The following is an 8,678-nucleotide window of genomic DNA, read 5'->3' as shown; positions in this document are numbered from 1 at the left end:
GAAGACAGACACAGTGAGAGAGACAGGAAAGACAGAAACGGACAGAGAGAGACAGAGAGGAACAGACAGAAAGAGAGAGGGTCCTAGCCCAATAGCGATACAGTGCCATTTCTTTCATTTCCTCTTTCTTTCCTTCTTTCTTTCTTTCTTTCTTTCTTTCTTTCTTTCTTTCTTTCTTCTTTTTTTATTTTTTTATTTTTTTGAGACGGAGTCTTGCTCTGTCACCCAGGCTGGAGTGCAGTGGCGCGATCGCAGCTCCCTGCAACCTCCGCCTCCCGGGTTCACACCATTCTCCGGCCTCAACCTCCCGAGTAGCTGGGACTACAGGCGCCGGCCACTACACCCAGATAATTCGTTTGTTTTTTTTGGAGAGACGGGGTTTCACCATGTTAGCCAGGATGGTCTCGATCTCCTGACCTGGCGATCCGCCCGCCTCAGCCTCCCAAAGTACTAGGATGACAGACGTGAGCCACTGCGTTCAGTCTACAGTGCCGTATCTCAGAAATCACTCACAGGAACAGACACTTACAGGTCATGTGTAGAGTTTCTTTTTTTGTTTTGTTTTGTTTTGTTTTGTTTTGTTCCGTTTTGTTTTGTTTTGCACGAGGAGGTGGCGGGATGGAGTTTCGCTCTTGCGTCCCAGGATGGAGTGAAATGGCAGAGGGGACTCAGGGAGTCAACCTATGGCAGAGATGGCACGTCATTCAGAGCGTAACGTCCACAGCGAAAGGTGGTAGGGCCGGCACTTTTAAAGGCTGAAATCCCGGCGGCTCAGGCCTGTCGTCCTCGCACTTTGGGAGGCCCAGGAGAACGGATCACTTGAGGTCAGGAGTTCGAGACCAGTGCGGCCAACATGGAGAAACCCCGTCTCTACTCAAAATACAAAAATTAGCCGGATGTGGTGGTGTGCGCCTGTAATCCCAGCCACTGAAGAAGAATCACTGGAATCCGGGAGGCAGAGGTTGCAGTGAGCCGAGGGAGTGCCACTGCACCCCCGCCTGGGTGACAGACTGAGAGAGACTCAGTCCCTCCCTACCAAAAAAGAAAGAAAGAAAGAAAGAAAGAAAGAAAGAAAGAAAGAAAGAAAGAAAGAAAAAAAAAAAAAAAAAAGAAAAAAGAAAAAAAAAACACAGGGACCGCCACCGGGCGCAGTGGCTCACACATGTAATCCCAGCACTTTGGGAGGCCGAGGTGGGCGGATCACCTGAGGTCAGGAGTTCAAGAGCAGCCTGGCCCACATGGTGAAACTCCGTCTCTACTAACATAGAAACATCTTCGGAGCATGATGGTGGGTGCCTGTAATCCCAGCTGCTCAGGAGGCTGAGACGGGAGAATCGCTTGAACCTGGGAGACGGTGGTTGCAGTGAGCCGAATCGCACCACCGCACTCCAGGCTGGGTGGCTGAGTGAGACTCTGTCTTAAAACAACAACAACAACAGCAGCAAAAAAAAAATAGCAAACGCACAAAAAAAGAACAGGCCAAAATACTCCATTGTCACTGAACGTTCCGCCACCAGACCGGAAACCCCCTGACTCAGGTCAAGGAGGTGGTGTTTCCTTCTCTCTGTCTCTGTCTCTGTCTCTCTCTCTCTCTCTCTCTCTCTCTCTCTCTCTCTCTCTCTCCCTCCCCCCCCCCAACTTTTATGTCTTGTTCAAGCAGACATGTGCAAGATTGTTACACAAGTAAACTTCTGACTGGGGGGTTCAGTGTGCAGATGATTTCATCACCCGGATAACTCAGCGCAGTACCCGACAGTTTTCGTGGTTTGGTTTTTTGTTTTGTTTTGTTTTGTTTTGTTTTTCCCTGAAGATGTCTCTCCTTCCACACCTCCTCCCTCAAGTAGGCTCCCGCCTCCCTGGTCCCCCTCGTTCTGCCCACGAGTTCTCATTATTTAGTTCCCAGTTATAGATGAGAACACGCGGTCTTTAGCTGATCGTTGCTTTCATCTTCGGCGGTGGCGGTGAAAGAGGCATGACACGAAATCGACCCTTAGGACGCTCCCCTCCGTCCACACCCCACACCCCCTCCCCACACACACCCTCATTCCTGCCCCCCCTCCTCAAACCCAAGACAGGAAGAAAGGCAGATATTAAAGTCAGAGGTCAGCCTCCAAGACGGTGGAGGCAAGGGATCTGAAAGGGTGAGCAAGCGATAGGGGTCGGGGGATGTCGTGGCCGAGCTAGCAAAAATAGGGGACCGACTTTCCAGCCCCAGCACACCCCCAATCCTCAACCGCAGCTAGCCTCTGGGTGGGGTTGCGCCTGTAAAAGCTTCTGAATGGAGAGAAGCCCAAGGCTATGGAAGGCATCAGCTCCAAGTCCGGGAAGGGAACAGGGCTTTGTGCATTGGAATGGGGCTTTAGAAGGCGGTGCTGCGGTTTCCAAAGCGACACGCCTCGCCTCGCCTCGCCTCGCCTCGCCCCGCCCCGCCTCGCCCAGAGCGAAACTCCGTCTCAAAAAAATAATAATAATTTTAAGATAATAATAATACTAAAAAATAAATAAATAAATAAATAAATAAATAAGAAATAAATAGTTAGTACAGCGGTCGTGGTCGTGAATCATTCCCCGGAGTCCAGGCGCAGTGGCTCACGCCCGTCACGCGAGCACTTTGGGACGCCGGGGCAGAAGGGTTGCAACAACATGATGAGACCCTGTCTGTGCAAAAACAGTTGAAAAGGAAGGCCGGGCGCGGCGGCTGACGCCTGCCGTCCCAGCACTTTGGGAGGCCGGGGAGGGAGAATCACCTGAGGTCGGGAGTTGGAGACCAGCCTGACCAACATGGAGAAGCCCCGTCTCTAGTAAAAATACAAAATCAACCAGACGTGGTGGTGCATACCTGCAACCCGAGCTACTACTCGGGAGGCAGACTCAGGAGAATCTCTTGAACCCGGGAGGCAGAAGTTGCGGTGAGCCGAGATCCGCGCCATTGCACTCCAGTCTGGGCAACAAGAGCGAAACTCTGTCTCGGGAAAAAGAAAAATAAAACAATAAAAATTGAAAATCATCTGGGCACAGTGGCGCATGCCCCGTGGTCCCAGGCACTACACTCTGGAGGCTGAGGTGGAAGGATCGCTTGAGTCCAGGAGCGTCCACACTGCAGTGAGTTTGGTTTTGATGGCACCACTGCCAGGGTGACAGAGTGAGACGCCGTCTGTAAATCAGTCAAGCAATCAATCAGATCACTGCAAGGAGCTCTCTATGTCTTACTTTCAATAGGTGTCTCTTCAGGCCAAGCAGGCATGGTGCCTCACGCCAGTAATCCCAGCACTTTGGGAGGCCGAGGTGGGATGAAAGAAGGAAGGAAGGAAGGAAGGAAGGAAGGAAGGAAGGAAGGAAGGAAGGAAGGAAGGACAGACAGAACAAAAAGTTTTACAACCCTTTTTTTCATAGTGTCAGGAATTTACAGATAATACAAGTAGTTTAGGTCAGGGGCCGATGTTATTAGTATTACTTTTTTTTTTTTTTTTTTAACTCCTACGGCCTGGTGGTGGTGCCAAGGTTGTCTGGCTATTTATCTGACTTTTGTTTGTTTCTAACGTTTTGCTTTCTCTCTTTCCTCCTGTCTTGTGAACTAGGCAAGGTGGGGGGAGGAGGGCAGCAGGAGCAGTAGAGGTCTCCTTCCTCATCCCCCACTTTGAGAATTTTCACTAATTAGTGGGCGGGTTCCCTTTCATTTTTACTTTTTGGGTCTTTTAGCGAGACAGAGTGATAGCGTTTTATGTAATACACTTGTGTGGAAGTTTTCTGACGAGCCATGGTAGCTACAAAACCTTTTATCATTGGAAGGAGCAAGTGTAATACACAGGGGCGCAGCAAGCAAGTAAGTTTCTTTTTTTTTTTTTTTTTTGAGACCGAGTCTCGCTCTGTCACCCAGGCTGGAGTGCTGTGGCCGGATCTCAGCTCACTGCAAGCTCCGCCTCCCGGGTTCACGCCATTCTCCTGCCTCAGCCTCCTGAGTAGCTGGGACTACAGGCGCCCGCCACCTCACCCGGCTAGTTTTTTTGTATTTTTTAGTAGAGACAGGGTTTCACCGTGTTAGCCAGGATGGTCTCGATCTCCTGACCTCGTGATCCGCCCGTCTCGGCCTCCCAAAGTGCTGGGATGACAGGCTTGAGCCACCGCGCCCGGCCAGCAAGTTTCTATTACAAGTAATACACTTACAGTGAGGGTTTTACATTTTCTACAGCTGGAAACTCTTTTCTAAATGAAGACCTAGGATCAAACCTGTGTTAAACCTGAACAGGCACATGTACTAACTTTGTCATGTCTTAAGCAGGTTAGTTTTTAACTGGGCCTTAAAACCTTTTTTTAGCAAGTAAAACAGTATTTTTTAATCAGAGAAGTTTTTACGAGCCCGACGCTTGAACTTGCGGCGTCTGTTTGGGGAAAGAGTTGGTTAAAGTCATGTTATCTTGAGGCATTAACCCTTCTGCTTCTCCAGGCCATTGGTCTCTTACGTTAGCCCTTCTATCAACATAACATGAAGAAACATCTAGGCTGCCAGCAATGTTTTCAGCCTACTGAGGAAATAGGTTTTTTTCTGTTTTTTTATTTTTATTTTTTAAATTTTTGGCTAAAGGAGGAGGTTCTGGTAACTTCTGGTTTATATGTTTAAAGAATGACTGAAAGACCTTGCGATCGTTGCTGGGCTGGACGGGTCTGGGTTTCCTAAGCAGTACGTGTACAGTGGGGACACCTTACATAGGTGTTTCTTCTAGCATGGTTATGGGTGGGGGGTGGGGTGGGGTGGTAACAACAACAAAGCAATGTATAGCATATTCATATCCAGCAAGGACGAAAGAGGTCCTCACCTGGGAAAAAGGTTGAATACAGCGACAGAACAATAGGAAAACAGTTAGTATTCTAGGAAAACTATCTGTCTTAAGATTTTTAACTACATTGACTTGCTTGATGAGTCCTCAAGCTTCGGCCGTGCATAGACTAGTCAGCTGCCGGTGTGTGACTAGAGCAGGGCTTGTGGTCCTCAGCAGCAGCTTGGAGCTTGGTCTCGTCTCAGGATCAGCCGGGCTGGATGATCTGCGCCCTGTTAGCCGGTCCACTTGTCCTGAGCTGTCGGTGTTAGCTGACTGTGGTGGATCCAAGACGCAACACCTGCAACTTTAACAGCAGTGGGAGTGGACAAGGTTACAGTATAGGGCTCATCCTATATGGGTTGTAGAAAAATTAGGTTTTACTTTAAACAGAGTCCCTAGATTTAAATGGGTGTCAGGCTTATAGGCATTATTTTTCTTTATTTAATTATGAACACTTCGTATGGCTATTTTGAAAGGCTGCATTTGCCTTTTAAAGGTTAATTTCTTTAGTTTCCGGAGGTCACCTTTTATTTGACCTACGATTTGCGGGTGGCCAACTGAACACAATCTTACAGGGCAGATACCTAGTTTGTTTGGTAGGGGTGCACCTGACTCGGAGGAGGACCGTAGGCAAAAACCTGATTTTATCTTAAGTGAATTTCCTGGCATATATCTATATATCTATCTATATCTATATCTATATCTGTATCTGTGTGTGTGTGTGTGTGTGTGTGTGTGTGTGTGTGTGTGTGTGTGTATATATATACATCTATCTATCTATCTATCTATCTATCTATCTATCTATATCTATATGGCAACCCTTTTTTTTTCGTTTTGTTTTTTGGTCGCCAGTAGCTGCTCGCTCGAGTGTCCAGTTCATGCGTTCCACCTTTTGTTGAACTTTGTGGCCGATAGGCTGCGTGTAACCTCTGTTGTATTGTTAACAGTCTTGTTAAATCTTGCACTATTCCAGCTACAGCTACAAATGCTGGCCTATTGTCTGACTTTAAAATCAGAGGTAGTCTTAAACCTGGGGATAATGTCTTTTAACAGTACTTTAGTCACTTCTTGTACTTTTTCTGTCCTGGTGGGGAAAACTGTAACTTACCCTGAAAAGGTGCAAACAAGCACTAGCCTCCAGCAGGGGGCAGTCCTGTAAAGTCTATAAGCAAGTTTTCACAAGGTATGGCTCTTTTTCCTGTTTCAGTTTCTTAGAGGAGGAGTTCCCCCCTCCCCCCATCCCCACCCCCACTCCGCCCCTTTGTCACTGTATCTAGTGGCTGAGCCTTCAGTGAGAAATTGGAATCCAGATACGGCAGAGTCTTGCTGTTTGTAACTTCTAATGTGACCATGGGCTCCTGGGAGCCTAATGAGAAGGTGCCTAGTCTGCCCTAGTCTTTACATTCTTCAGCTCCCGTCAGCCTGATCAGATGAGTGTCTGGTTCCTCCAAGGTGCAGCAGCCCTTGGCCGATGGCCTCTTTGTCTTGCGGCCTTGGCCATTTCCTGTATTGCCTTCTGAACATTTACCCTTCTAGAGTCTTTTTTTTTTTTTTCCATCTCGCACATTAATCTCTCTCTAGCCTTGTCCGGCTCTGGAATCCTTGCCTAACTTGACTTCGGTCATGTCTACATCCACGTCCGCGGCCTCTCACAATGCTGCTTCCCCCCCCCGCGTTCTCACGCTCCTACGGCCAGCTGGTGGGGCCCGAGAAACGGCACGGGCCCTGCCCCCGCCCACGCACTGCTGTCTGTCTCTCCTGTTTTCTTTTGATTCTCTATCTTTACACTTGCTTTTAGTCTTTCTTTTTCTTTTGCTCTTTTCCCTCTTTTCTAGAGTTTAACAGGCTCTTTTCTTTATACACTTGGAGGGTGAAACAGGCATACCGAGAGTCAGCGTAAATGTTTACAGTCTTACCCTCACCGAGTTCTAAGGCCCGGATTAAAGCAATGAGCCCAGCTTAACGACAGCGTCCAGGGTTACCACCGCATATTCTGCACATCTCTCCCCTCGTGGGTTGGTGAAGCTGTTCCCGTCCACGCATAGCTCCTAGTGTACTGATGCCCAAGGCTGGTCCCGGAGGTCAGATCTGCTAGAGTACACTGGAGTCCAACACCTCTACACAGTCATGCTCGACAGGGCTCTAGCTGTCGGGAGCAAGGCGGTGGGTTCAGGGTGTTCCCAGTTTAGTAGCTCAATGGTTGAAAAGGGCTGATAGATGAAAGTCTGTTGCCCACCCCCCTCCCCCCGGGATGTGGGCCTGGTCATTATAATAGACAGGTCCTCGTATCTCCCTGAGAGGCATTTACAGAGCTCGAGTAAGACCAGATCTGAGATGGCCCACTTGACTATCTCGACTTCTTTCCTTGGCCTCTGGAGGCTCCGATCCTTCCCTTCGAGGTGAGACCTGGGGCGTGTCAGCTCCTGAATCTCATTTCTGAGGGGGTTGTTGGCCTCGGTGAAGCGGGGTAGGCTGGGAAACATGGAGAAAGAATCTGTGTTATCTCTCGTGGCTCCCGTAAAAACTGGCTTCTCTTGCCGTTTCCTGGGACTCCCTTTTTAAAAAAACTCTGTGTCTGCCGGCGAAGCCGCTCTTACTTTTACTTTTGGCTATTTTGCACAAAGTTGTTAAACAGGGCTAAATTAACGCTGGCTTTGTCTATAATCTATTTCGCCGTGAGTCCATATAAAGGAATTTGATCTAGGTACACAGGCTGTCCTCCGACCCCGTCACCACCTGAACTACACGGCCAATTGTTCTCTGCCTGTAGTTCCTTCCGTGGGCCATCCAACAGCAGAAGAGGGCAATTCTAATTCACCCAGAGTTCGTGACCTCTAGGGGGTTAACTGAACTCTATAATCTCCTGCAAAACCTTTTGTAAGGTTCTGTAACATGCATTTTAGTAGGGTAAGTTGTGACGACTTGATGACTTTCCTTTTATTTTTCTTTTTGAAACGTTTTTAAGAGGGCTCCTAGCAGAGTGGGCTTACTTTGTGTCTGACCTATGTTTCTCTCGAGACGAAACAACATTCACCCTACGAGAAGGAAAGGGTAAAAGGTCACTCAGTCACGTAATTCACACTAAATCAAAATGAAAGCTAAAACCAAAGTGTCGTTAAGGGCACACCTGTTCGTCAAGCAATTTAAGCCAAACCAAAATCAGGAGCAAGACCAAAGTGGCAATCAAGGCAGGCCTGTTTATCAAGCAATTCAAGTCAAGTCAAAATCGAAACCGAAACCAAAGTATCAACCAATGAATTCAAGTCAAGTCAGAAACCAAAACCAAAGTGCCGGTAGAGGCACGCCGTGGGTGATCAGGCCACGCTTCCACTCAAACGGAGTGGGGGAAGTTCCAAAGAGCAGTCTCAGCAAGTTTCAGATGTCCGGACTGAAAGTGCCAGTTCCTTCCCAGTGTCCAGCCACTGTGCGGATCCTCCACGGGGGCGTGCTGTGCACTGCTCTTTGGAGGCGAGGCATCGCACCGGGGCAGATGCCTACCCGGCAGCACTCTGAGGATCCGCATCGCTCAAGCTGGCCAGAGTCCCCCGCAGGGATGCTCTACAGGGCAGGCATAAGCCGCCTAAGGGGCTGCCTCGACCCTCCGTGCATCACCAGCTCGCTTCCCGGTGAGGGAACCCAGAAATGTAGCAGGACAAGCCGCAGACAAAACTCCTGAGACACCGGATTAAAGAAGGAAGAGGTTTTTCATTCGGCCGGGAGCGTCGGCAGACTCGCATCTTAGGAGCCGAGCTCCCCGAAAAAGACTTTTTTAAAGGCTTACAACCTCAAGGGTTGCACGTGAAAGGGTCGTGACAAATCGAGCAAGCGTGGGAAACGTGACTGGGGGCTACCTGCATCAGC

This window comes from Macaca mulatta, chromosome 10, assembly GCF_049350105.2.
Source record: "Macaca mulatta isolate MMU2019108-1 chromosome 10, T2T-MMU8v2.0, whole genome shotgun sequence".
NCBI classification, from domain to species: domain Eukaryota; kingdom Metazoa; phylum Chordata; class Mammalia; order Primates; family Cercopithecidae; genus Macaca; species Macaca mulatta.
This window is presented reverse-complemented; position numbering follows the sequence as displayed.